The 23,474-nt window shown below is 47.9% G+C and overlaps 1 long non-coding RNA gene across 3 annotated transcripts; it reads right to left on the reverse strand.

Annotated features, from left to right (window-relative positions):
- Nucleotides 1-284: 284 nt before the first annotated feature.
- Nucleotides 285-22,030, reverse strand: LOC133065915 (uncharacterized). Of its 3 annotated transcripts, none has more exons than XR_009695036.1 (4): nt 21,567-22,030; nt 17,074-17,167; nt 11,420-11,546; nt 285-548 (listed from the first exon to the last, which is right to left on the reverse strand). It is a non-coding gene; the product is annotated as an uncharacterized LOC133065915 (long non-coding RNA). The 3 variants fall into 3 exon arrangements; XR_009695034.1 differs by lacking the exon at nt 285-548 and adding an exon at nt 5,136-5,878; XR_009695035.1 differs by lacking the exon at nt 285-548 and adding an exon at nt 8,046-10,438.
- Nucleotides 22,031-23,474: the final 1,444 nt, after the last annotated feature.

The following is a 23,474-nucleotide window of genomic DNA, read 5'->3' on the forward strand; positions in this document are numbered from 1 at the left end:
AAATTGATGTAGAGTTAAATAGGATGTAATTAACTCTTCTTGACACACCCGAGTCACTGGGTGCATGCACAGGGGCCCCTGGTTATCTGAGGACTGTGCTCCAGCCAGGCGACTCCCCAGGTCACATCTCACTCTGCCTGTGTTTCCTCTTCCTCAGACAGAGGGGTCAAACTCAGATTAATCTTTTAAGACCTTCAGCTTTTTATTTTGTAAGATGATTTTTCTTTTGATTGTGGACTTGTTTTTAAAGTCTTTCTTGAATTTGTTACAGTATTGCTTCTGTTTTATGTTGTGATTTTTTTGGGGACATGAGGTGTGTGGGGTCTTAGCTCCCTGGCCCAGGATCGAACCAGCACCCCCAGCATTGGAAGGCGAAGTCTGAACCACTGGACCACCAGGGAAGTCCTCACTTTAGCTTTTTAAAAATCACTTTTCTTCAGATGGAGCCAGCTCTCCAGTTGGGTAAGGGCTTCATCCTTTCATCCTTCATCCTGCCTGATTCTGCGACAGCCCGAAATCTTGCTGGTCTCTGATACTTGCCTTCCATTCTGGAAAAAGAGAAGCCAGCCTGATGTTTCTGGAAGCACAGATGTTGACAGACAGCTGGAGGAGAAGTGGGGCTGAGTCATGATCTCTGCGGAATCAGAGGGCCCCGCCCGCATGGGCCAGGTCTTCCTGATGAAGAGCTCCCAGCTCTTTACACAAAGCTGGATTCTACTTCTGCGCTGGTGGAGCCAGAGCCCTAACAGAAGAGGGAGCTCTTCTGGTTAGCTTGTATCCAGAAGAGCTGGCTGGAAGGGCAGGAGGGGGATGGCCCCTGGGGGAGTGGGGGTGCAGTCTTACAAGGAAACCACAGGCAGCTCTAGGCAAGAAGGGAGGTGCTCTCCTGCATCTGATCCCCTGTGTTTCTGGGTTTGTATCCAGGTGAGTCATCTTCATGCCTGGTACTCTGTTAGGCTGTGCGGTATAAAGGCAAGAGTGTGCCCTTAAGGGGCATCACACACTAGAAGGGAGACACCTACTGCCCTCTATCACACATCTGCTGTGCTTACCCTGTGCATGTCCACATAATGCTTTTTTTAAAAAAAGAATTATAGTGACTGACTCTTTGTGACCCCATGGACTGTAGCCCGCCAGGCTTCTTTGTCCGTGGAATTCTCCAGGTAAGAATACTGGTGTAGGTGGCCATTCCCTTCTCCAGGGGATCTTCCCCACCCAGGGATCAAACCTGGGTCTCCTGCACTGCAAGCAGGTTCTTGACTATTTGAGTCACCAGGGAAGCTCATCTATATCTGAGGCATCTTAGTTCCCCAAGCAGGGATCAGACCTGCACCCCCTGCAGTGGAAGCGCAGAGCCTTAACCACTGGCCCCCTAGGACAGTCCCTGTCCACATAACACAGGCAGGGTGAGATGTGACCTGGGGAGTCACCTGGCTGGAGCACAGTCCTCAGATAACCAGGGGCCCCTGTGCATGCACCCAGTGACTCGGGTGTGTCAAGAAGAGTTAATTACATCCTATTTAACTCTACATCAATTTAGGAAGCATAATTCATAAAATCAGTTAAAACACAGGCCTCAGATTTTATGCAGAGAAGGCAATGGCAACCCACTGCAGTACTCTTGCCTGGAAAATCCCACGGACGGAGGAGCCTGGTAGGCTGCAGCCCAGGGGGTCGCTAAGAGTCGGACACGACTGAGTGACTTCACTTTCACATTTCACTTTCATGCATTGGAGAAGGAAATGGCAACCCACTCCAGTGTTCTTGCCTGGAGAATCCCAGGGACGGGGGAGCCTGGTGGGCTGCTGTCTATGGGGTCGCACAGAGTCGGACATGACTGAAGCGACTTAGCAGCAGCAGCAGATTTTATGGATACCCAAACAGGGCTATGAAATTTCAGTGGAACTTACTACTTCATCAGTTTTATCCAAATGCACAAAGATTCACGGAACAAATGGTCGCACGGCTAACATCTTAACTGCTGAATATCCTTTTGAAAAAACATAAAGACCCTGGCTAGTGGCAACCTGCTTCCTTGACTGGTGACAGGAGAACATGGGCATCTAAGCAAGAAGCACAAACGGCCTCCAGACAGTCGGTTCGGTAACCCTGAGTTCTGCAAAAGCCAAGCAGAGGCGACTGAAACCTTGCAAAACAAAGGTTAACAGCTGAGACCACAAACCTCCAAAAGCCTGAGCCTCAGCTGCTGTCACTGGTGGCCCTGCTCTCAGGCCCTTCGGAGGCGAGGGCGTCTTTTCCTAACCCAGGGACTGGAATTCCCCTGACACGCTGGGAATGGGGAGGGACGGAGGAGACCAGCAGCGCAGTGATGAACGTGTGGGCTTTCAACACTTCCTTTTCCAAAAACTCGGACAAGCTTACAGCCGGATCTTTCTGGGGGGTCGGGGGGTGGGGAGGGCACAACTGGTGGTTTCTTTTTAACTGTGAGGAGAATTTGACACAAGAGAGAATTCTTTTCTTTCAAAGTATCTGAAGGCAAGCAGAAATGTCTAGACGTGACTCGGGGTATACAGGTTTCCAGTGCTGAGGACAACTTCACGTGGCTCACAGCGAGGAAAGGGCATCAAGGTACGATGCTCCCCTCGTGTAGATGCAGGTGGCTTCCCCGGTGGTTCAGGGGGAAAGAACGGCCTGCCCATGCAGGAGACACAAGAGACGCAGGTTCGGTCCCTGGGTCAGGAAGATCCCCTGGAGTAGGGAACAGCAACTCACTCCACTATTCTTGCCTGGGGAATCCCAGGGACAGAGGAGCCTGGTGGGCTTTACCGTCCATGCGGTCGCAGAGTCGGACACAACTGAGCGACTAGGACAATCAACGTGAGCACAGTGAGCTGCCCCGGTTCTTAGTCCAGGAGCTCTGTAAGCTCAAGCACGCCTTGTCTGAACGACCGTTCGCTGATTAACTATTGGGCTGAGCATTTTGGGGGCAAAGATGAAAGCATAGCGTCTGCTTACAGGTTCGGGGCGGGGGTGCAATTCATAAACAACTATAGACCACAGAACAAATCGAACTGTTGTAACTGCATAACTACCGCATCCTGACACACCAAGAGCCAGGACAAGCGCCAGGAGCTACGCCCATGCTTTTCTAGCACCGTCTCACCCCCTCCTCACAAAACTGCTGTTGCTATCAATATTTCTGTCCTCATTTTGTAGGTGACACGACTGAGGCTCAGAGACATTTGACTCCAAATCATACAATTGGTAACAGGGACTTCCCTGCTTACGCTGGAGGTCCAGTAGGTTAAGACTCTGCACTTGCAGTTAGGGGGCAAGGGTTCGAGTCCTGTTCTGGGAACTAAGATCCCACATGTGCTGGCATGGCCAATAAATAAACAAATAAAATTTAAATTTTTGAAATAAACAAAATAAAAATTTGAGACAATCAGTAACGGTAATCATGGCTGTTACAGGGCACTGGAAATGTAGAAAACTGTGCTACACGAACACAGCTCACATGGGATTTTCTCATTCCAACCTCACAATAACCCTCTAAGTTAAGCAGTATCACTGACACCAACTCTCCAATGAGGAAATGCACAGAATTTCTGTAAGGAGCCTCAGCAAAGCTGGGTTAAGAGCCCAGGGCTTTGTGAGTCGGTAGCAAGTACCCGTCACCGCCACCCCCGCGTCTATGAGGTGGGGCGCCCTGTGGTATCAGGAAGCTTGAGGAGGAGGTGGCATGTGACACTGATGCCGCGGTTCCCTGCCTACCTCCCGGGGCCCGTCCCTTCCTGCTGGGGACGAGCAGAGTCCTGGCACGCCCATGCATGATGGAAAACGCAAGGGGCTTGCTTTTACAGGTCAACCATCATGATGGGAGGACTCCAGGCCTGCCTGCAAAACCTGAGACCTTGGCTGCTTGCAAGGGCCACGCTTCTCTCCTCCCATTCTCTCATTTTATAGAACAGCCAGCTGCAACAGGGGCCCCAATCTAAGCACAAAGAAGCTGGAAGGCCTGCAGCCACTTCCCACCCCAGATTAACCCAGGCCTGACGCAAAGCAAGAACAGACCGGCATGTCTGAAGGGTGGTCAGCGCGACCCTGCTGAGCTCCTGTGGCAACCCCCTCCGTCTCCCCCGAAAGAGGCTGGGCCAGCCTACTGGCCCTAATTAAACTGCATCAGCCGTGTTCACCTGGGGGCCCAGCAGAGGGTGGAGAAAACACCCAACGAATGTAAATGTTCCAAACTTGAACGCGCTCACAACAGCCAGACGGCAAACGTGCAGAAACTGATTCTCCCATGGTAATCGCGACATTTCAAAGCAGGGCGTAAGCTGAATGCACCTCCCCACAGCACATTATCCAGCCCTGGGACTTGAACACGATCCTGAGGGAGAGATTCAGAGAGGAAGGGTGGTCTGTTTCTTCAAGGTCTCTTTCCTTCCTGAGGCACCTGAACTTGAGCCTTTTAGACGCAGGCTCATCAGACGTACTGTGGCTGATTCTCCCCGACCCCGTCGGTCTCTGCACCACCAACAGGAAACACCATTCACTGGGAAGACATGGATGGATGCCCGGCAGTCAGCCCTGAGTAGCCATCTCTGCTCAGATGTAATGAGTAATTCTCTCTGCACTCTGGTTCCGCACTACTGGAAGTGATGACTATGGCCCTGTGCTTGGTCTCAGAAAGTCCCTTTCTCAGCTTTGCTCAGAAAGTCACTCGTGCCCCCCACCCCTGGCAGGCTGCTGCTGCTGCCCCCCGAACAATGCCAGGGACCTCATGGCTCGGGCTGGGGTCTTCCTCAGTGGCAATAGGGGCATCTCCCAGCACAGGGGTGTGGCCCACACAGCTGAAGACATCACCTTCATTACATGACTCCCAGGGCACTCTACTGAGATGGTAAAAAGGCCCACTGTGGATGTTACCTACAATAATGGAAGTCACTTAAATGCCCACCAGCAGAGAGATGGTTGCTCAATCAAGGGACATCCACATGACAGAAAACTGTGCAGCCTTTAAATAGCTTGGAAATGTCCAGAATAAGCAAATCCATAAAGACAGAAAACAGATTAGTTGAGGGACTAGCAGGCTTTGGAGGAAAATGGGGAGTGATTGTTAATGGGGTTCAGGGCTTTTCGGGGGGTGGTGTGATGTGTTGTGTCTGACTCTTTGGGACCCCATGGACTGCAGCCCGCCAGGCTCCTCTGGCCATGGGATTTGCAGACAAGAACAATGGAGTGGGTTGCCATTTCCTACTCTGGGCACAAGGAATGGGGCGGGGGGCAGTGATAAAGATGTTCTAAAATTGACTGTACGACTCAGAAAACAGTAAAAAAAAAAAAAAAAAATATTGAACTGTTTCTTTTCAATGAAAGCACTATGGTATGTGAATTTCATCTCAGTAAAGCTGTCATAAAAAAAATGATGGTTTGGGAGACTAACAACGTAGAGAAATGCTCAATATAATGTTAAGCGGGAAAGATAGGTTTTAAAGCACATTATTTAACAAGATCCCACTTTTGCAAAAACTTTAAAAAACAACACACACACATTCACAGGCTTACTGCCTTCTACTAATTCTACTTCTGCCATCACTACTGCAACTGCCTAACATTTAATGAGTGTGTAAACCATGCACCAACCACTAATAAGTTATTTTCCATGCATTTCTCACCTACAGTCACAACAGCTGGGTGAGATTGGTTCTGTGGTAGATGAGGAAACGGTCACGACGTATGGACACAAAAGACTTTGACCAAGTCCATGCAGTTGGTATGTGGTGGTACAGAGGAGATCCAAGACCAGGACCATCAGACCGAAGTCTGGATGCTCTCGATCTCTGTGCAGAATTATACAGTGGCCAACAGTCTTCAGAGTAGTGAAAGCACAGGTGACTTAACCTTGGTATTATTCCTGTTATGAAAATTCCACAGTAATTTTCAGACTAAGGAAAGACAAGAAATAGATGTAATTCTGACAACAAAAAAGCAAGCGGTTCCTGGACTTCCCTGCTGCTTCAGTGGTTAAGACTCCTCACTCCCAGTGCAGGAGGTGTGGGTTCAATCCCTGGTCAAGAAATTAAGGTCCTGCGTGCCACACGGTGTGACACCCCCCTCGCAAAAATAACAGGTTCTAAGCACCTGCTGTCTCATAATAGGCCCTGGGCACAAATAACACCTTGACCAGACAATATCACAGCAAATTATTTTCAAGAGGGAGATGTACAGTGTTAATACAAAAAGCTATAAAAACACTAGCAATCAGTTGAGGCTCAGTATAGACTGTGAACAGCTGGAAGAGGGCAGGCCTCCTATGCTAGCTGGGAATTCAGGGCAATAGGTTCCCTGACCAGATTTCTCCTAGCTGGAAAACGGCGTCGGCTTAATCGTCCCCTTGAGGCCCCTGGGGCTCTCTGAGGCCCCCAGTTTCAATTCAGGGTGATACGTCTTTCCTTGCCCCACGCTCAGGATCAGGGCGGGAGGGCTCTCTGGGCTGGCACTGCCCCCACTCCCGCCCATGCTGTCCCTTCTCTGGGTCACAGCACAATCGTTCCCCGAGCCACTTCTGGGAAGACTCCAGCTCTGTCCCTACTTGGCACTCCTCTCAAGACGTGACCCCCAGCTGCGGTGCAGATGTGGCGGGGAGTCTGCCCGTGGAGGAAGGACGCCACCGAGCCCCCCAGCACTCACTTCCTCCTCGCATGGCTGCCACACTGTCTGGTGCAGAACTGGGATGCAGGACCTGGGGTCCCTTCCTCCCACTTCTGAGGGGCTCCTGTGTCAGGCGCCCTGGAGGCCAGCTGGTCCAAAGCCATCACCCTACAGACGCAGACAGTGGCTGGGGCAAGGGGCGGCAAAACTGGTGCGGAACCCCACCAGTGCCACTGGGGGCCTGAGTCCGGACCTCCTGTGCAAACGTATTCCTGCCTCATTAAATGGGGACCAAAAACTCCAGGTGTTTGCAAAATTTTAAAGTTGAGCATCTTTTACGTTTTAAGAAGAGCTCTGAAACAGGAATTAAATAATCAAGCACATAAAGGCACTAATTTTTTCAATAAAAAAATGTCCACCCACCTATGATACGCTGTACCTCTCTGCCAGGACAGCCTCTCTGCCAGGACAGCCTCTGATAGCGCCATCCCAAGTTTTCCAGGAGAAAACCCCCAGGACAGGGCAAGCAGCCATATTTATTAATCAACTGGGACCACACAGCCTTAGTTTCTCAAATAATTTTTAAGTCAAGACACCCAGCAGCCCTAAATCAACACTTCCCTCCTGTCCTGCCCCCACTGAGAGGGGTGTCTGATGCTGCAGCTACTGCCCCGCCTTGCAACGAGAGATGGTTGTAATCTAATTCCCAATGTGTCAAGTAGGACATTTTCACTGCAGCTAGACCCAGCTGGAAATGAATCCCTTACACACACACACACACACACACCCCCAACAAAATATAAAACAAAAAAAAGACGGAGAAAGACAGAGAGGGAGACTGATGGCTTCATCTAGTCAAATGGAACAGGCATGAAGTAAAGCCAATACCATCACCATGGGTGTGCTGTCTGCCTTCTCCCCGCCTCACGAAGTCCATCCCACCCTGGGCCTTTGCTCTAAGGGTGTCCTCTGCCTGGAATGCTGTACTCATCTGTCCCTCATGGTCCAGGTCAGAAGGGACGCTGTAAGCTCTCTCCGGCTGGAACCAGTTGTGGCTTCGCTTGCATTCCCAGAGCCATGGGATCCGTCTTCACAGCACTGTCCACTACACTTAACTCTGTACCCTCTCCCTAGTCCCCATTCGCCTTCGAACACCTTTGGGGCAGAAATCGTATCTCTAATTCATTCTGTTACCCATCCCCCTCAGCATCCAACACAGAATGGGCACACAGCAGGTGCTCAAACAATGTGAGAAGCAAATTAAACTGAACTTAGTCTGATATTGCGGAGGGGGCTGGGGTGGGGAGGGGTGCGGCTTCCCAGGTGGCTCAGTGGTAAGGAGTCTACCTGCTAGTGCAGGCGAATGAGAGTTTGATCAGGAAAATCCCCTGGAGCAGGAAATGACAACCCACTCCAGTATTCTTCCCGGGATAATCCCATGGACAGAGGAGCCCGGTGGGCTATAGTCCATTAGGCTGCACAGAGTTAGACATGACTGAGCACGCACACAGTCTGATGGGAGGCCTTCCCGAGCAGTTGAGATTTTTACAGCGGTAAGGAATCTGTCCTATGGGTAAGCTTTACGATGGATCTGTCTCCATCCCCATGTTAAATGAGTATTTATACCTGTATGTGGGATGGGAGAGAGTATAGGATTCTATCAAATGAATCTACAGTGTATTTTTTATCACATGAGAATCCAGCCTGTCTTTACATACCTCCCTTCTTGAGCCTATCAACTGACTCAAATAGAAAATTAAACATGAAGCCATCAAGAATATGTTGAACCCAATTTATCGTTTGTTTGGCTTGGTTTGGGGGGTCATGTTTTTGATTGGGTCATATTATTTCAGGACCTCTATCTGGAATTTTTTGAGCAACTCTTGATCAAATGATCTGATTTATTGGAGTTTCCGGTGAAACTTCTTGCTTCTGCTCTGTGCTTTTCCGGGGCTTTTGCTGCAGACACTGCCCGGGCCACCCCGCGTCTCCACACCCATCGCCACTGGCAGCAGCTCCAGTGGGGACACTCTCACCCCCTCCCGTCTCGCTGAGAAAGGAGACCCCGTGTGCCCAGAAACCCACCCACCGCATCTGCACTTCTGAACATTCAATTCCATTTCAAAGTAAATAACCACTTTTATACTGGTTTCTGCGATGATGTAATGGTAGTTTAGTTCAAGTTACTGCTGTTTGTACACTGTCAAAAAACAACACAGAGAACTAATTTTACTTCAACACTTTAAAAATTTCATAATTCCAAATCCAAATGGAATTTAACACCAATAGCAATGCTTTTGAAAGCATTCCAGAATGCAAAAGGACTTTTCTTTCTCATATTAAAAAAGAAAAAAAAGTTTTTCTTTCTCCTAAATAGCTGAGAATAGAATAAAAAGTTTCCCTCTCTAGTTAATCTCACGCCAATTTACTTTCTACCTCCCTTATCACTTCTTTCGAAGTCAAAGGGTGATCTTTATTCACTCCCCCACCAGGAAGGAGAAGCCCCCCAACTAGCCAGTGGCTGCCCTTAATGTGAAGACACAATTTTCATTTTTATAAAAAATACTTCAGAAAATATTTTTTTAAAAATAAAAATCTAACAAATCGATAGTGGCTACAGAGAAATCTCTTTTAAAAAGGGAAAATAAAGTGATGAGCTAAGGAAAGTATCTTCACATTACAGTATGAACTAGAAATTAAAACATATGCAAAGATTCTATAAGCATAAAACCATTCAACCTTTTATGATAACTTTTGTTAGGAGGTCTAACCAGGTTGTACTCTCAAACGTCATGGGGAAATTACAACTATACATCTACTATATAGACTCTCTCTATCTACCCCTCATTTCCTAAATGCTCTCCCTCATCCAAACCCGTTGGATCGCTTAAACGGTGGTTTTAAAAAGAATTACAACCCAAAATACTAACTCTGATCATTTTCAGGTGATGGAATTACAGGCACCTTTCACGTTCTCCTTTCTTTCTACAATAAACAGGCATGGCTCTAAAAATAATAAAGATAGGGCAGGACATTCCCCATCCTGAAGCAGAAAGGTTTGTATCAAATGGTCACAAGAATAAAAAAATCGTATTTTTGCTGATTGTGTTGATAAAATGAAGCCCCACTGCAACTTCCTGGTGGTCCAGTGGTTAAGAATCCGCCTTCCAACACAGGGGATGCGAGTTCGGTCCCTGGTTGGGGAACCAAGACTCCCCCGTGCCATGGAGCAACAAAGCCCGTGCACCACAGTTAGAGAAAGCCTGCCCAGGTGAATGAAGAGTCTGCACAGCCAAAATAAAAACTAAAAAAATAATAAATAAATAAACTCTGTCACAGACTATTAGATGTATTTTAAAAGAGGCTTGCTCCTTGTAGGAAAAGTATGACAAACCTAGACAGCACACTAAAAAAGACAGAGACATCACTTTGCCGACAAAGGTCTGTAAAGTCAAAGCCATGGTTTTTCCAGTAGTCATGTATGGATGTGAAAGTTGGACCATAAAGAAGACTGAGCACTGAAGAATTGATAGTTTCGAGTTGTGGTGCTGGAGAAGACTCTTGAGAGTCCTTTAGACTGCAAGGAGGTCAAACCAAAGTCAAATCAAACTAAAGGAAATCAACCTTGAATATTCACTGAAGCTCCAATACTTTGGCCACCTGATGAGAAGAGCTGACTCATTGGAAGTGACCCTGATGCCAGGAAACTGAAAGCAGGAGAAGGGAGCAGCAGAGGATGAGATGGCTGGATGGCATCATCGACTCAGTGGACATGAGTCTGGGAAACTCCAGGAGAATATGGAGGGCAGAGGAGCCGGGTGTGCTACAGTCCATGGGGTCACAAAGAGTCAGACATGAGTTAGCCCCTGAACAACAACAACATTATACTGTCCCACTCGGCCCTATCACTAATGAACCTAAAATTTTAAAGGAAATTGCTAAGCTCTTGACGCTGTTGGAGGCACCCACAAGCTTTCCCTGGAGACCTAGATAAGAGGAGCGATTCTTTCTGCATCTCAGGCCTCCCTTCTTCCTGTCTGGCCAGCTCCTTGGGGCACCATCGGCCTCGGGGATCCATTCACAGCTTATGAGTGCCCTGCGGGCAGGTCCTGCTGGCGCAGCAGCCTGACTCTACCAAACCAGCCAGCCAGGGGAGCCGGGTGGGGACCAGTCTGCATAGATAGCTCTTTCCACCCAGGGCTTTAGGACAAGCGAGGAGGAGGAATCCCGGGGTGGAGGCAGTCCCGGCCAGAGCTCCCTCTCATTCCTCTGGGGTTTTTCCACCAGTCCTAGCCGAAGCAGCTCAGCCTGTCTGGCCAAGTCGGGCCGTGGAGACGTCCATTAATTGACCATCTCCCAGTCCCTTGTTGGTGACCTTGGCCACGTTGCTTTGCCTCCCTCTGCCCTCGGGGGCCTGACACCATCTACTTGGCGGGTTACTAGAGAGTCAGGATGATATGGAAAGCGCCCAGAAGGACTCAAGCCAGGGAGAGGACTTCCCTCTTCTTAGGGCTGTCCACAGCCTGTTCAATCCTCTCCCCACCTCTAGCCTCGAGGGGAAAACGGAGCTGGGGGCTGCACATCCTATGTCCCCCGCCCATCACCTGGCCGCGGGGTGGGCTGGAGGGAGTCCAGCAGTGGGGGTGTGGCTCCCCCAAGGCCCTCACATCCCCTTCCTCCCCGGCTCGGAAATCGACGCAATCCAACTGCGAGGCGGCGGCCGCCAGCGGAGGCAGCGAGGCGTCCCGGCGGGCGGGCCGGGGTCCTCGGAGGGCTGCGCGCGGAGGGCACGGCCCCGACCTACCTCCTCCGGCAGCGTGACGGTGTTCCGGCAGCTGCGCAGCCGCGTAGTGAAGCTCGACGTGGTGGGCGAGTTGTAGTCTTCGGTGGTCTCGGCGATGAACTCGGAGACCAAGATCTGGTCCGGCATCCTGCCGGGGGGGCGGGTGTGAGTCACCGCGCAGGCTCCCGGGGCCGCGGGCCGGCCGGCGGCTCATGAACGCCCCCCGCACGCAGCCCGCCGCCCGCCGCCCGGCCTGGCGCGGCTGCGATCCCGGCGGCGGCGCGAGAAAGCTCTGGCGGGCGAGAAAGGAGGCGGCGGCGGCAGCGGTCAGCACGGAGCCCTTCCAGCTCCGAGCGGCGCGCGAGGTTGGGAGTTCTCAGCTACCCGCCTCCCTCGGCTCACGCCCTGCCACGGGGGAGGGGATGCTTCGCGGGGGGCGGGGAGGGGGCGTCCGGGGCCGGGCAGGTCGCGGCGGGCCGGCGCTGCCTGCTCACACGCTCTGACAGGCGGCAGCGCGGACACCGACTTACTGAAACACGCTCCCGCGAGCGGGCGCGCGGCGGGCGGGGCTGCCGCGACAGTCTCGGGGCCAAACGAGTGTTCTGCGCATGTGCCGCCCGGCCCCGCCCCGCCCACAGCGGCCCGGCCTGCCCACTCCAGCCCCCGGCCCCGCCCCCGTCCGCCCCGCCCTCACCGCCCAGGTCCCGCCCCGGCCCCCCCAAGCCCCGCGCAGGGCTCGGACTGGGTCCCCTCTCACCCGGGGCCCGGGCCGCGAGGCTCTCTGGGCGGCGAATGCCCGCGTCCCCAGGGCCGCCCCCGGAGCGGTTACTTGGGCGAGCTTGTTACGCGAGCGTTTCGCAAGAAGGGGGACCAAAAAAAAAAAAGTTGTGCGCGTTCTTTTTTAGCCCCGTGTGGGTGCAGGAAGCGAGGCCCGGAGAGCCGCCTCCGTCTGCCCGGGTCGCGGGCCCGGCGAGAGGGGCGCGCGGTGGCGGCCTCTGGGGCCCGGCTGGCAGCTTGCCCGCCCGCCGGCTCTGGCCCCTCAATCCCTTGACAGGGTGCTCCCTAGCCCCCGCCCCCCCCCCGGGAGGCTAGTTTTGTGCCGTTTGCTGAAGCCGCTGAAGTGCTAAGTGAAGACCCTATAGGAAGGTTCCCCCCCACCCCACAGTTTTCTAATCTTTCACTTATACTGGCTTTTGTTGTTGTTATTGTTTTTAACGCGAAGGGCACAGGAGGGGAAGAGGTGTAAAAGGCATTTCCCGAGGTGCAAATGGTGTACAATGCTAAGTAGATGCCAAACTTCAGCGGAAAAATTACCAAGAGATTGCTTATTCCTAGGCCCTGGCAGATGGCTATTCAATCTACTTAGCCCAAAGAATCCATTTAATTTCTCACCATTGATTGCGGATCAAATTGCTTAAACAAAAAAAAAAAAACAAAAAAACCCCACAAACTAGGCCCTTAGGAAGCGCCTGGCGATTGGCTCCTATAATTGGAGCCAACTGAAGCCGGCTCATAAAGTCCCAAATTCACCAACCTGGGCAGAAGTCTAGCCCCCCACGGCCTCCTCTGGGATTGAGTTCTGCGATCTTGTACAGTTATCTGTCCTCTGGTCCTTCCCCGAACCACAACAGAGTGCCCACTGGCAGGGAGGGGCATTGGACCCCGGAGTGATCGCCAAATGAAAACTGCATCTCCTCGCTCACTGCTGACAACTATTTACTAACGCCCTCCTCCTGCCGCTGGAGATTCAGAAACAGACAATGCCACTACTCTTCCATCAACAGTAGTAAGGCAAACAGACAAGCAATATACATGTAATATAAAATGAAGTATATACAGAGTAAGCAAGTGATGCAGGAGCTACAGTTTGAGGAATGAGCAGAGAAAACCTCCTTGACAAAGCGACATCTAGAGCAGAAGAGAGAATGAAGGGACTTGCCTGGTGGACCAAGACAGTGCAGGGGACCTGGGTTTCATACCTGGTCAGGGAACTAGATCCCACATGGCACAAACAAAAGTTTCTGAGACGCAGCTAAAAAGATGCTGCAGTGGCAACCAAGACCAAAGGTCCTGTGTGCCACAACTAAGATCCGATGCAGCCAAATAAACAACAAAAAGAAGAAACGAGAATGAGGGGCTGCCTCTGCAGGTATCCTGGTGGCTATGGGATCTTGGCCTTCAGTTGCCTCCCATGAACATGAAAGAAGAGGGTGCTAGCCCCATGAGGCTGGTAAATGATAACAGATGAGAAGGTGCTCTGTGCCCAGGAAAGCCATTGTACAAGTTCAAGGTCTTTTGTCTGCCTGTGCTGGCAATATCTCAAAACAACCTCCTTGAAAATGGCTCCCTTCCACAGGGAAGGACCTGTGGGCATACATTTTAAAGCTAGAGGAGGGCGAGGAGCCTCATTGTCTGGACCAGCTCCAGGGTCAACCTGTGGTCACACCCTCTGGATGTTCAGGTGGTAGTGATGGTCTGCGTGGGATCTACACTGTTTCCACTGGGGTTTTGCTGTGTCCTCTGGCAAAGCTGTGGGCTGTTGCCTCGGTGACTTGGACTGAGACAACAGCCCCTGTCACAAATCACTCTTCACAGTCTGATTTTCCACTAGGACCCTCAAAGACCCGTCAGACTGGACCAAGGCCTCTGGAGCACTCCCCAAGAAGCTTCTTGCTTGGAAGATTAGCAGTTTCTCCCCAAGCATCGCTCTCAACTTGCTGAACACCTGGTAACAGTCCCAGCAGGATGGGTCTCCCTCAGACCCCAGGACAGGTAGGCGCTTGTGCGCATCTAGGGCTTCTGCTCACAGCCACGTGGTCCTTCCCACCTGGCCCTTACTGTGTATATTACTTACATATGTGTGCACACGCAAGTGTGTATATGTGCTATGCTCAGTCGCTCAGTCGTGTCTGACTCTCTGTGACCCCTTGTACTGTAGCCTGCCAGGCTCATCTGTCCATGGGGATTCTCCAGGCCAGAATACTGGAGTGGGTTGCTATGCCTTCCTCCAGGGGGGGTCTTCCCAACCCAGGGATTGAACTCAGGTCCACCACATTGCAGGCGGATTCTTCACCATCTGAGCCACCAGGGAGTGAGTGTATGTGTATGTGCATATCTATGTTTATATGTCTGTGGTTAAAAAAATGTTGTTTCTAGAATTTACTGTACCCCCAGTGTGTACCCCCAGAAGTCATAGGTTGAAATCCTAACTGCATATTATATATATTTATAAAATGCATCTATTATAGTGAAGGACAGGGAATCCGTGTCCTTCTGCAGTCCATGGGGTCACAATGAGTCCAACAAGACTTAGTGACTGACCAACAATAATGCATATGTATGTGTGTATATGTGTATATGCATACATATGTTTATATATCTGTGGTTAAAACCCACTCCAGTATTCTTGCCTGGAGAATTCCGTGGACAGAGGAGCATGGCAGGCTATAGTCCATGGGGTCACAAAGAGTGGGGCAGGACTGGGAGACTAACACTTTCACTTTTCGTTGTTTAACTTTAGATGAAAATGGGGAGTTTCTATCTCTGGCATATGACTAATAACTATCTTTATGCTTCTAAGGAATAATTAATTTTTCAGTTCACAGAGAAATAAGAATGGGGAAGAGGAAGATTCATGGAGGAGGGATATAAGAGTGAAACGAGAGATGGAGTTTGAAAGTGTGCCTGTGTGTTAATATATTTGATAATGACAGTGAAGAATAGAAAGAGAAAAGCTGTGAGTGCTGGAGTCTCCTTAATGGGAAGAATAGAGGTCTGAGGAAAAAATATGAATCATGTTACTCTTTGGTGACCATGCAGTGGCACTGCTGACAGGAGACAGCATCGTGCTGTCACTTCCAAATTATGGTGTGTGCATTCTAGGTAAGTGCGAGACTGCCCTTTAAGGTGCCTGAAGAAAATACCTTGTTGCTGCTGTTTAGTCGCCAAGTGGTGTCTGACTCCTTTGCAATCCCACGGAGTGCAGCCTGCCAAGCTCCTCTGCCCACGGGATTTCCCAGCGCTATTTCCTCCTCCTGGGGGTCTTGACTGCCCAGGGATCGAACTAGGATCTCCTGCATCAGCAGGAGGGTACTGTACACTGAGCCACCAGATATTAGAACTCCAATTTCTATTCAGATTTATCTTTAGAAAACAGATACACACTAAACGTTGCTAGTGTTGAATATATGATTGATACTGGCTCCATCACTCATCACTTAAGTAGAGGATTCTGCATCACATGGTCTGCAAGAGGAATGGGAGCTCTGTAACTCAGAGTGGGTGGCAGCTACCTCATTCTGAACTTACAGTGATGTGTTGTAGTTTTCATGTTCTTGGTGAAATGGATTTATGTACTGTATTATTGATTATGATAAATTAACAGTCTTAAAATTTTAAGTACAAGTGACTTAAAATATTTTCTGCAAAGAAACTGCTGGTCAACATGGTCCTAATAATTCAAGACAATAATAACAGCAGGAAAATGGAAAAACAGCATGCCTCATCCTAGTTTGAACTTTTTCTCAGCTATATTGTGAGCTAAAAACAATAGCTATTGGTGATATGTTATCTAGCAGCATTTTTTTTTTTTTGAGAAAACATACCCACTTAATCAGTCTTTTTGAAATAAAAGTGATATTTTTGAAAATAAATGAGAAAATAATGGCCTTTGAAGAAAACTCACGGTTGGGGGAAAGAATTTTGAAAGTTCATATTTAGAGATATTTTCATCATTATGTGATTTTTGTTCCTGAGATTAAGACTGATTTATTTTAACTGTAAAACTCTTATATTTCAATATAAATAATGCTTTGAAAGTGAATTTTCTAATTTGCTAAAAAAAAGTGTCCATATGAAGCCATTAGGTAGGTTTTAAGATCATCTATAAAAATATAAATATTACATATCTTCATTTAATTTGTAAACAAAGAGATTAACATTATAGAAGATGGAAATTTCTTGATCAAACATAAGACTTGTACATGAATATGGTTTTCCATAGGCACCTGTGTTACTTTGTGACGTGTATTTTTCAACTAGGCAACCATTAAAATGAAAAAGTAAGTTTAGAACCAGGCCATCAAATCAGTTCAGTTCAGTCTCTCGGTCGTGTCCGACTCTGTGCGACCCCGTAGACGGCAGCCCACCAGGCTCCCCCGTCCCTGGGATTCTCCAGGCAAGAACCCTGGAGTGGGTTGCCATTTCCTTCTCCAGTGCATGAAAGTGAAAAGGGAAAGTGAAGTCGCTCAGTCGTGTCTGACTCTTAGCGACCCCATGGACTGCAGTCTACCAGGCTCATCCGTCCACGTGTGCAATGAGTGCGGTTGTGCGGTAGTTTGAACATTCTTTGGCATTTCCTTTCTTTGGGATTGGAATGAAAACTGAGCACATGAGTCATGATTATATAATTAAGAAGTATCCTGCTATGTTACTTCTGGGTTTACATGTGTGGAAAATTGCCTTCTGCAGGATGTAAGCAAAAACGTGTTCCACACTTAGTCTTGCACTCATAAGAAAGGCGGCTTTGGGGTCTGAATAGGATTTTGAGAGGTAGAAAACATGAGGTAATGGTGTAAAAACCAAGAGATAGGAAAAGAAAAGCAAGTTTGCGGAAGAATGAATATAGTGTTTTGGCTGAAGCAGAGCTGCATTAAAAGATAGCGTTGGGGACTTACCTGGTGGTCTAGTGGTTAAGACTCTGAGCTTCCATGCAAAGGGCATGTGTTCTATCCCTGGTCAGGGAACTGAGATCCCATGTGCTATGTGTCACTGCCAAAAAACAAAAACATCCACATAAACAACAATAATGAAAAAGATTAACAGAGGTGTATTTGGGTAGAATTAGAACAGGAAAAAATTGAACAAGTGAGGAGGCAAAAGAGAAGTTTATTGTGCTCACCTAGGCATGAGGGGCAAGGGCCAGAAGGAATGAAACTTGGAGGGAAGAAAAAGGGAGTGCAGATGAAAGACAGCCTTCAAAAGACAAGTCAGCAGGGCTTGGACACATTAAATGACAGCTGAGCAAATGGAAGAAGACAGAATGACACCAGTATTTTCATTTAAGTTGGTGTGGTGTGTACGTTGACATCAAGAAGAGCAAAAGTAATATTTAGAAGGGCAATGACAGGTTTGACTTTTTCATGTTGAATATGAATTAACAGAGAAACATCTGAAGTAAAATGTCCAGGGGCATTTGGAAAACTTACATTGCTCTGACCCGCAGATGGAGTTGGAAGTCATCTGCATGGAGGACAGAACTGAAAGAGGTCTTTAAATTATCCAAAGATTTATAGTGGAAAGGTCATTTAAATAACTTCATACAGAACACCACCACTACATACCTGTAAATGGTGGAAAAATTTAATAGGAAAAAAGTAATTACAGTTATTTGTATGTTATAATTAAAGCAATTTCTATTCTAATTCCAACTGGCCACTAATTCCTAGAATGAGCAAAGAATTAATTTCTTTTTGTCGCTGTTTTATATACCCAGTGAATCTGTGCACCAGTCTCTCGGAATCTACACTCTGTGTTACTTTCTAAAAAATTGTGTAAATGTACATTTATTTTCTAATCTTTTTGTCATCACAAAGTTTTTTTTTTTTCTAACAAAAATCATTGGTATATTGATTTGAGTTTTGTCTGGTCTTTTATGCACAAATATCACACATAGTAAAAAAGTCAGTCTTGGACTCTTCAACATGTAGTGAAACTTTAAAGACCCTTTTAGCAAGCAATCTGAATGCAAGATCCTTTGATATTTTATTATTGTTTGCCTTGAACTAGCTTTTTGATATTTTTTTTTAAATTGTGGTAAAAGACACGTAATATAAAATGTATTAATACCATCTAAAACTTTTCAAGTGTGCAGTTCAGAGTGTTAAGTATATTTTACATTGTTATGCAACCGATCTTCAGAAATCTTTAGTCCTGAAAAACTGAAATTTCATAACCATTAAACAACAATTCTCCATGTCTCCTTCCCCTTAGCTCCTAGAAACCACCATTATGACATTTTCTTTTCTTTTTTAACTTTTTAACCACACTACAAGGCACGTGGGATCTTAGTTCCCTGACCAGGGGTTGAACCTGTGTTCCCTGCAGTGCAAGGGCAGAGCAAGAAGCAGGATTCTAGGTGTTTCTGGGTGCGCAGCTACAGTATCATTATAGTAGTACTAAAATCTCACAAGCACATGTCAAGATCAATATATTTTATTAGTCTAACGATTACAGGGAGTTAAGTTATTGGCCTTAAACAAAAGGCCAATAACTTTGTTTATGTGACATAAAGAATGGAATGAAAATTGGGGGATTTTGATGTCTAGCTCTGATTTTATCACAAAATATGTGACTTTACACAGGTCAGTTTACTACTCAGACTGAACCTCTCACATTTCTTCTGGCTGTGATTCTACACATAGTACGATACACCTTTCCTAAGGCTGACATCTAGTGGATACACTTAAATTTAGTATTTAAAAATGAATAAGCTTAGTTAAGCTATTGTAAGTAAAAGACTCACTAGGAAGCCTGGTTATGTGCAATAAGTACAATAAATTAGGAGACCAATATTGCTCCTTAAATGAAAGTGAACCATGATAAAATAATATTACATCAGATTGTCCTGGCATCTTTGAATTTGATTCAGAGATTACGGGTACTCTTCCATACACCCAGCCATTAAAAATTAAGCCACTAGGCAAATTAGCCGCCTGAGTTGCAAATTTAGAAGAAAGCAAAGAAATGCTTCCTGCTCGAGTGTCCTGCATTCAGGGACAGACACAGGATATGACAAGGGCTAGTACAAAGTTCTAAGTAAGTGACTTAGGAGTGTATAAGATGGTGTATGATGGAAACATGAAAAAAAAAATTCTGAAACTCAAAATTACCTATTTTATAAGGATTATGAAGGTTTTTCTTTAAAAACTATGACCACTGAACAAAAGCAGTATTCTGAATTCACTTTCTTAAAACCTACCACTATTTTGAAATCAGGGAAAAATTACATATATCAATACCTGTATGTGGTAAAAATACATACATTGAAAGGCAAGGGAATGATAAACACAAAATCTAGGATACTGGTTATCCCTGGGAAGGCACAGGGCCACAGGAATGGGAAACTTCAGAGGTTTAGGGAATACTCTAGTTCCTCAATGGCTGGTAGATTCATGGAATTCTTTTTAAGCTTTTAAATTCCTAAATAAACTCTAGCCTCCAGCAGACATTCTATTATATAGTCACTACTCAATAAACATTAGTTGAATTAATGAATGAATTAAAATTCAAGTGAAAAAAGCTTGTTCATCAAAGAAGAGCGTATCTAAACCAAGGGCATCCGTAAATGGTGCAGCTTTAGGTCAAATGAAACAAACTGCAACTTTACAAAGTAGGCGGTAAGCTTATGGAATGTGCTAACTACAAAGGAATAATTAAACTATAAGTTCCACAAAAGCTGCTGTTGCTGCTAAGTCGCTTCAGTCGTGTCTGACTCTGTGCGGCCCCATAGACCGCAGCCCACCAGGCTCCCCTGTCCCTGGGATTCTCCAGGCAAGAACACTGGAGTGGGTTCCCATTTCCTTCTCCAGTGCATGAAACTGAAAAGCGAAAGTGAAGTCGCTCAGTCGTGTCTGACTCTTAGCGACCCCATGGACTGCAGCCTACCAGGCTCCTCCGTCCATGGGATTTTCCAGACAAGAGTACTGGAGTGGGGTGCCATTGCCTTCTCCGCCACAGAAGCTGAGAAACTTAATTAAGGGCAAGGCTAACAGGCAAAGGTTTACTGCTGATAAACTGCTGATAAAAGCTGATCTAGACAGCAATGTTATCTTCCCACAACACTCTTTATCACCTCTGAACAAATATGCATTGGTATTTCTCATGTTCTTATGCATTACAGCAGTGAGAGCCAAAATTCTTAAAATCTTGATCCTAAAACCTAACATTCATCCTCAGAAAAATCGCCTCTTAACATATCTTGGCGGGGAGGGTAAGGGCTACAGAGACGTTTTCGTCCACTACATATACACATTCTGCCTCATTCTCAAGGAACTTGGGCCTCACTCCCAGGTAAGGAGGTCTCAAGGTGGTGAAAAGGAGGAAATAAGAACCCACCATCATTCTTTTCCCTCAGAGATTTCACAGCAGAAGAAAAGGGGGAAAGCAGGAGACCTCCAAGCTCAAAGAAATCTGCCAGTATTTGATAAACACAAATAAGAATCTCTAGTTAGTACATTATGACTGTAATGGTTAAGAGGCTCTTAAAAACTGTCCTTCAGGGACTTCTCTGGTGGTCCAGTGGTAAAGACTCAATGCTTTCACTGCAGCGCGCACAGGTTCGATTCCTGGTTGGGGAACTAAGATCTTGAATGCCACAAAGCACAGCTAAAATAATTTTTTTTTTAATTAAAAAAAAATTTGTCCACTTTCCCTCATAATTTGAATTAAAAGGTATTCTCTGAAGCAAGAATTCCATTTTTTTTTTTTTTTTGATGGACTGTGATTTCTTCTTTTTTTTTTGGCTGTACCGTGTAGCAAATTCGGATCTTAATTCCCCCACCAGGGATCAAATTTTTGCCCCCTGCACTTGAAGCACTCTTCCTAACTACTGGACCGTCAGGGACGTCCCTGTGGTTTCTCCATAACGTTAACAGTCACCATGAGGAGTGAAAGATACCAGACAGAAAGGTTTAATATCCAATCATCAACGAGTAAGAAAATCTTAGACCAGGAAGGGACCATCCACACTGGCCTTGGACTGATTTTGAGCTTCCAAAGCAGTGAGAAATAAATTTCTGTTGTTTATGAACCACCTAGTCGGTGGTCCTTTGTTAAAGCAGCCCAAACTAAGACATGCATTAAAATGGAAGACTCAAGCTTGACCATCTAACCTTAGTAAGAATGTATTCTACAACATCTGTTTATGCCAAGCTGTAATCGAGTCTCTGCTTAAATACTTTATTCTGCATGAGTACATCCAAAGAGGAAGTCATTCTGTTTTCAAATGACACCTTTCTAGACTTGAGTCAATTTTTTAAAACTTTTTAGAAACTTCAGCCAATAATCAAATGACACACTTAATCTGACATGAAGCCCATCCTCAACCACCACACAAAACCTGCATGAAGCTGAAACTTGCTAATTTCTCCTCCTTGGTCCCAGTTCTCACCGGTATCGGGGCACCAAGTTCAAGGCAGGTGATCAGGAGGGCCGCGTGTCCGGGCGAGGCCTGGTGGAGTCCGAGGGAGAAGGGGGTGTGGATCCGGGGACCAGCACAGGAGGGAAGGCGGCCGCTGGGAGGGAAGGACGTAGGACCTCCGGGTCGGGGGACGACCACAGACGCGGGAGGGGAAAGCGCCCGGAGCCAAAGGCCACGGGAAAGGGCGGCGGGCACGCGCGGGGAGACGCGAGGGGAAGGAGGCAGGGGTGGAGAAAGGCGCAGCCGAATGAATGAGCGCCAGGGCGGCCCGGGGCGCGGAGGAGGGCCCGGGGCGCCCGCGGAGATGCCGCCGCACGCCAGGGGTGGGCGCCGGGGTGGGCGCCGGCCCCACCGCGCCCGCCTCTCCGCCAAAATGGGGTCGCGGAGCAGACGAGCCAGGGGTGTGAGAGAAGCGAGGCAAACGGGAAAAAATAAACCAGTCACCCTCCCCGCGAGCCTCCAGGCGCTCTCTCTCAGCCCCGTTCCTCCGCCCTCCTCGAGCCGCGGCGGCGGCTCCTCAGCGGCGCTAGGAGGAGCCCCGGGCCCGGAGCGGGGCGGCGGCGGCGGCGGCGGCGGCAACGGCTCCTGCGAGGGGGCAGGGCAAATGACCCGGATGTACAGGGCAACGGCGAGGAGGGGGAAGGGGCAACGCCCGGAAGTGCGCGCCGCGGGACTGTCCGGCCGTTCGCACGCGCACCTCTCCGGCCGTCCGCACGCGCCGCGCGCCCGCCGCGCAAGGTAAGCCGTCTTCCTTCCCCGCCCCCTTTGCTCCCGCCCCTCCCCTAGGGGGCGGGGCGAGGCCGGAGACCGGCGGTCCGGAAGGCTCCGCGAGGAGAGGGAGGGGGCGCGGCTACCTTCTCCGCTACCCCGCCCTCCTTAAAGGGGCAGCACCTTAAAGGCTGAGATGGCTTCTGGGTGGACCCGCGTCTTGCAGCCTTCTCATTTTACAGATGGAAAACTGAGGCTTGTCCGAGATCACACAAAACTGAAAGGTAAAGCTAAGATTTTAACTCAGGCCTGCCTGAAATAGGTTTTTGGATATATAAATATGTGCATATCCTCAAACACATATTTCTTTGTATAACATGTGAAATTTTACTTAATATTATTGCTATTCATTACAGCATGCATCTAGTCCTCAAAAATGATTTTTGCATTTATCTCAAGCTTTATATCCATTCTAGAAATTATGTAGACACAGTTTAACCTATCTCATTGTTCGCTTCCCTTCTTTAGATCTATAGTCACCCATTCTTTAGTTTCTTTTTTTAATCACTTTGTTGAGGTATGATTGCCATACAAAAAGCATATTTCAAGTAAATAGAGCTTGATGAGTTTGGAGATAAGTATATATGATATCCATGAACCATCACCACAATCTATGTCATAAACATACTCATCACCTCATTACCTCCAAAGGTTTCCTCCGGATCTCTTTTTTTTTCTCCAGCTTTATTGGGGTATCATTGACAAAACTAAGTTATTTAAAGGATACAGTGTGATGATTTGATATATGTATACATTGTGAAAGAATTCTTCCCATCAAATTAGCTAACATGTGTATCATTTCATAATTTTACCTTTTTGTGTGTGTGAGAATGAGCACCTTCTACTCTCAGTGAATTTTGATTATAGAACATTGTTATCAGATACAGTAAAGCTAGCGCGTCAGACCTTGTTTATTTCATAACGAAAAGTCTGCGGCCTCATCAGCCTCTGCCTGCTAGTCCTGCTCCCCAGCTCGAGTCGATGCCCAGGCGGCCCAGCGGTCAGGAACCCGCCTGCTGGTGCCGGAGATGTGGGTCTGATCCCGGGCCGGGAAGACTCCTTGGAGGAGCAAGACACAACCCCAGATAAACGACTAAATGAAAGGAAGAG

This window comes from Dama dama, chromosome 12 (genome assembly GCF_033118175.1).
Source record: "Dama dama isolate Ldn47 chromosome 12, ASM3311817v1, whole genome shotgun sequence".
Lineage (NCBI taxonomy): Eukaryota > Metazoa > Chordata > Mammalia > Artiodactyla > Cervidae > Dama > Dama dama.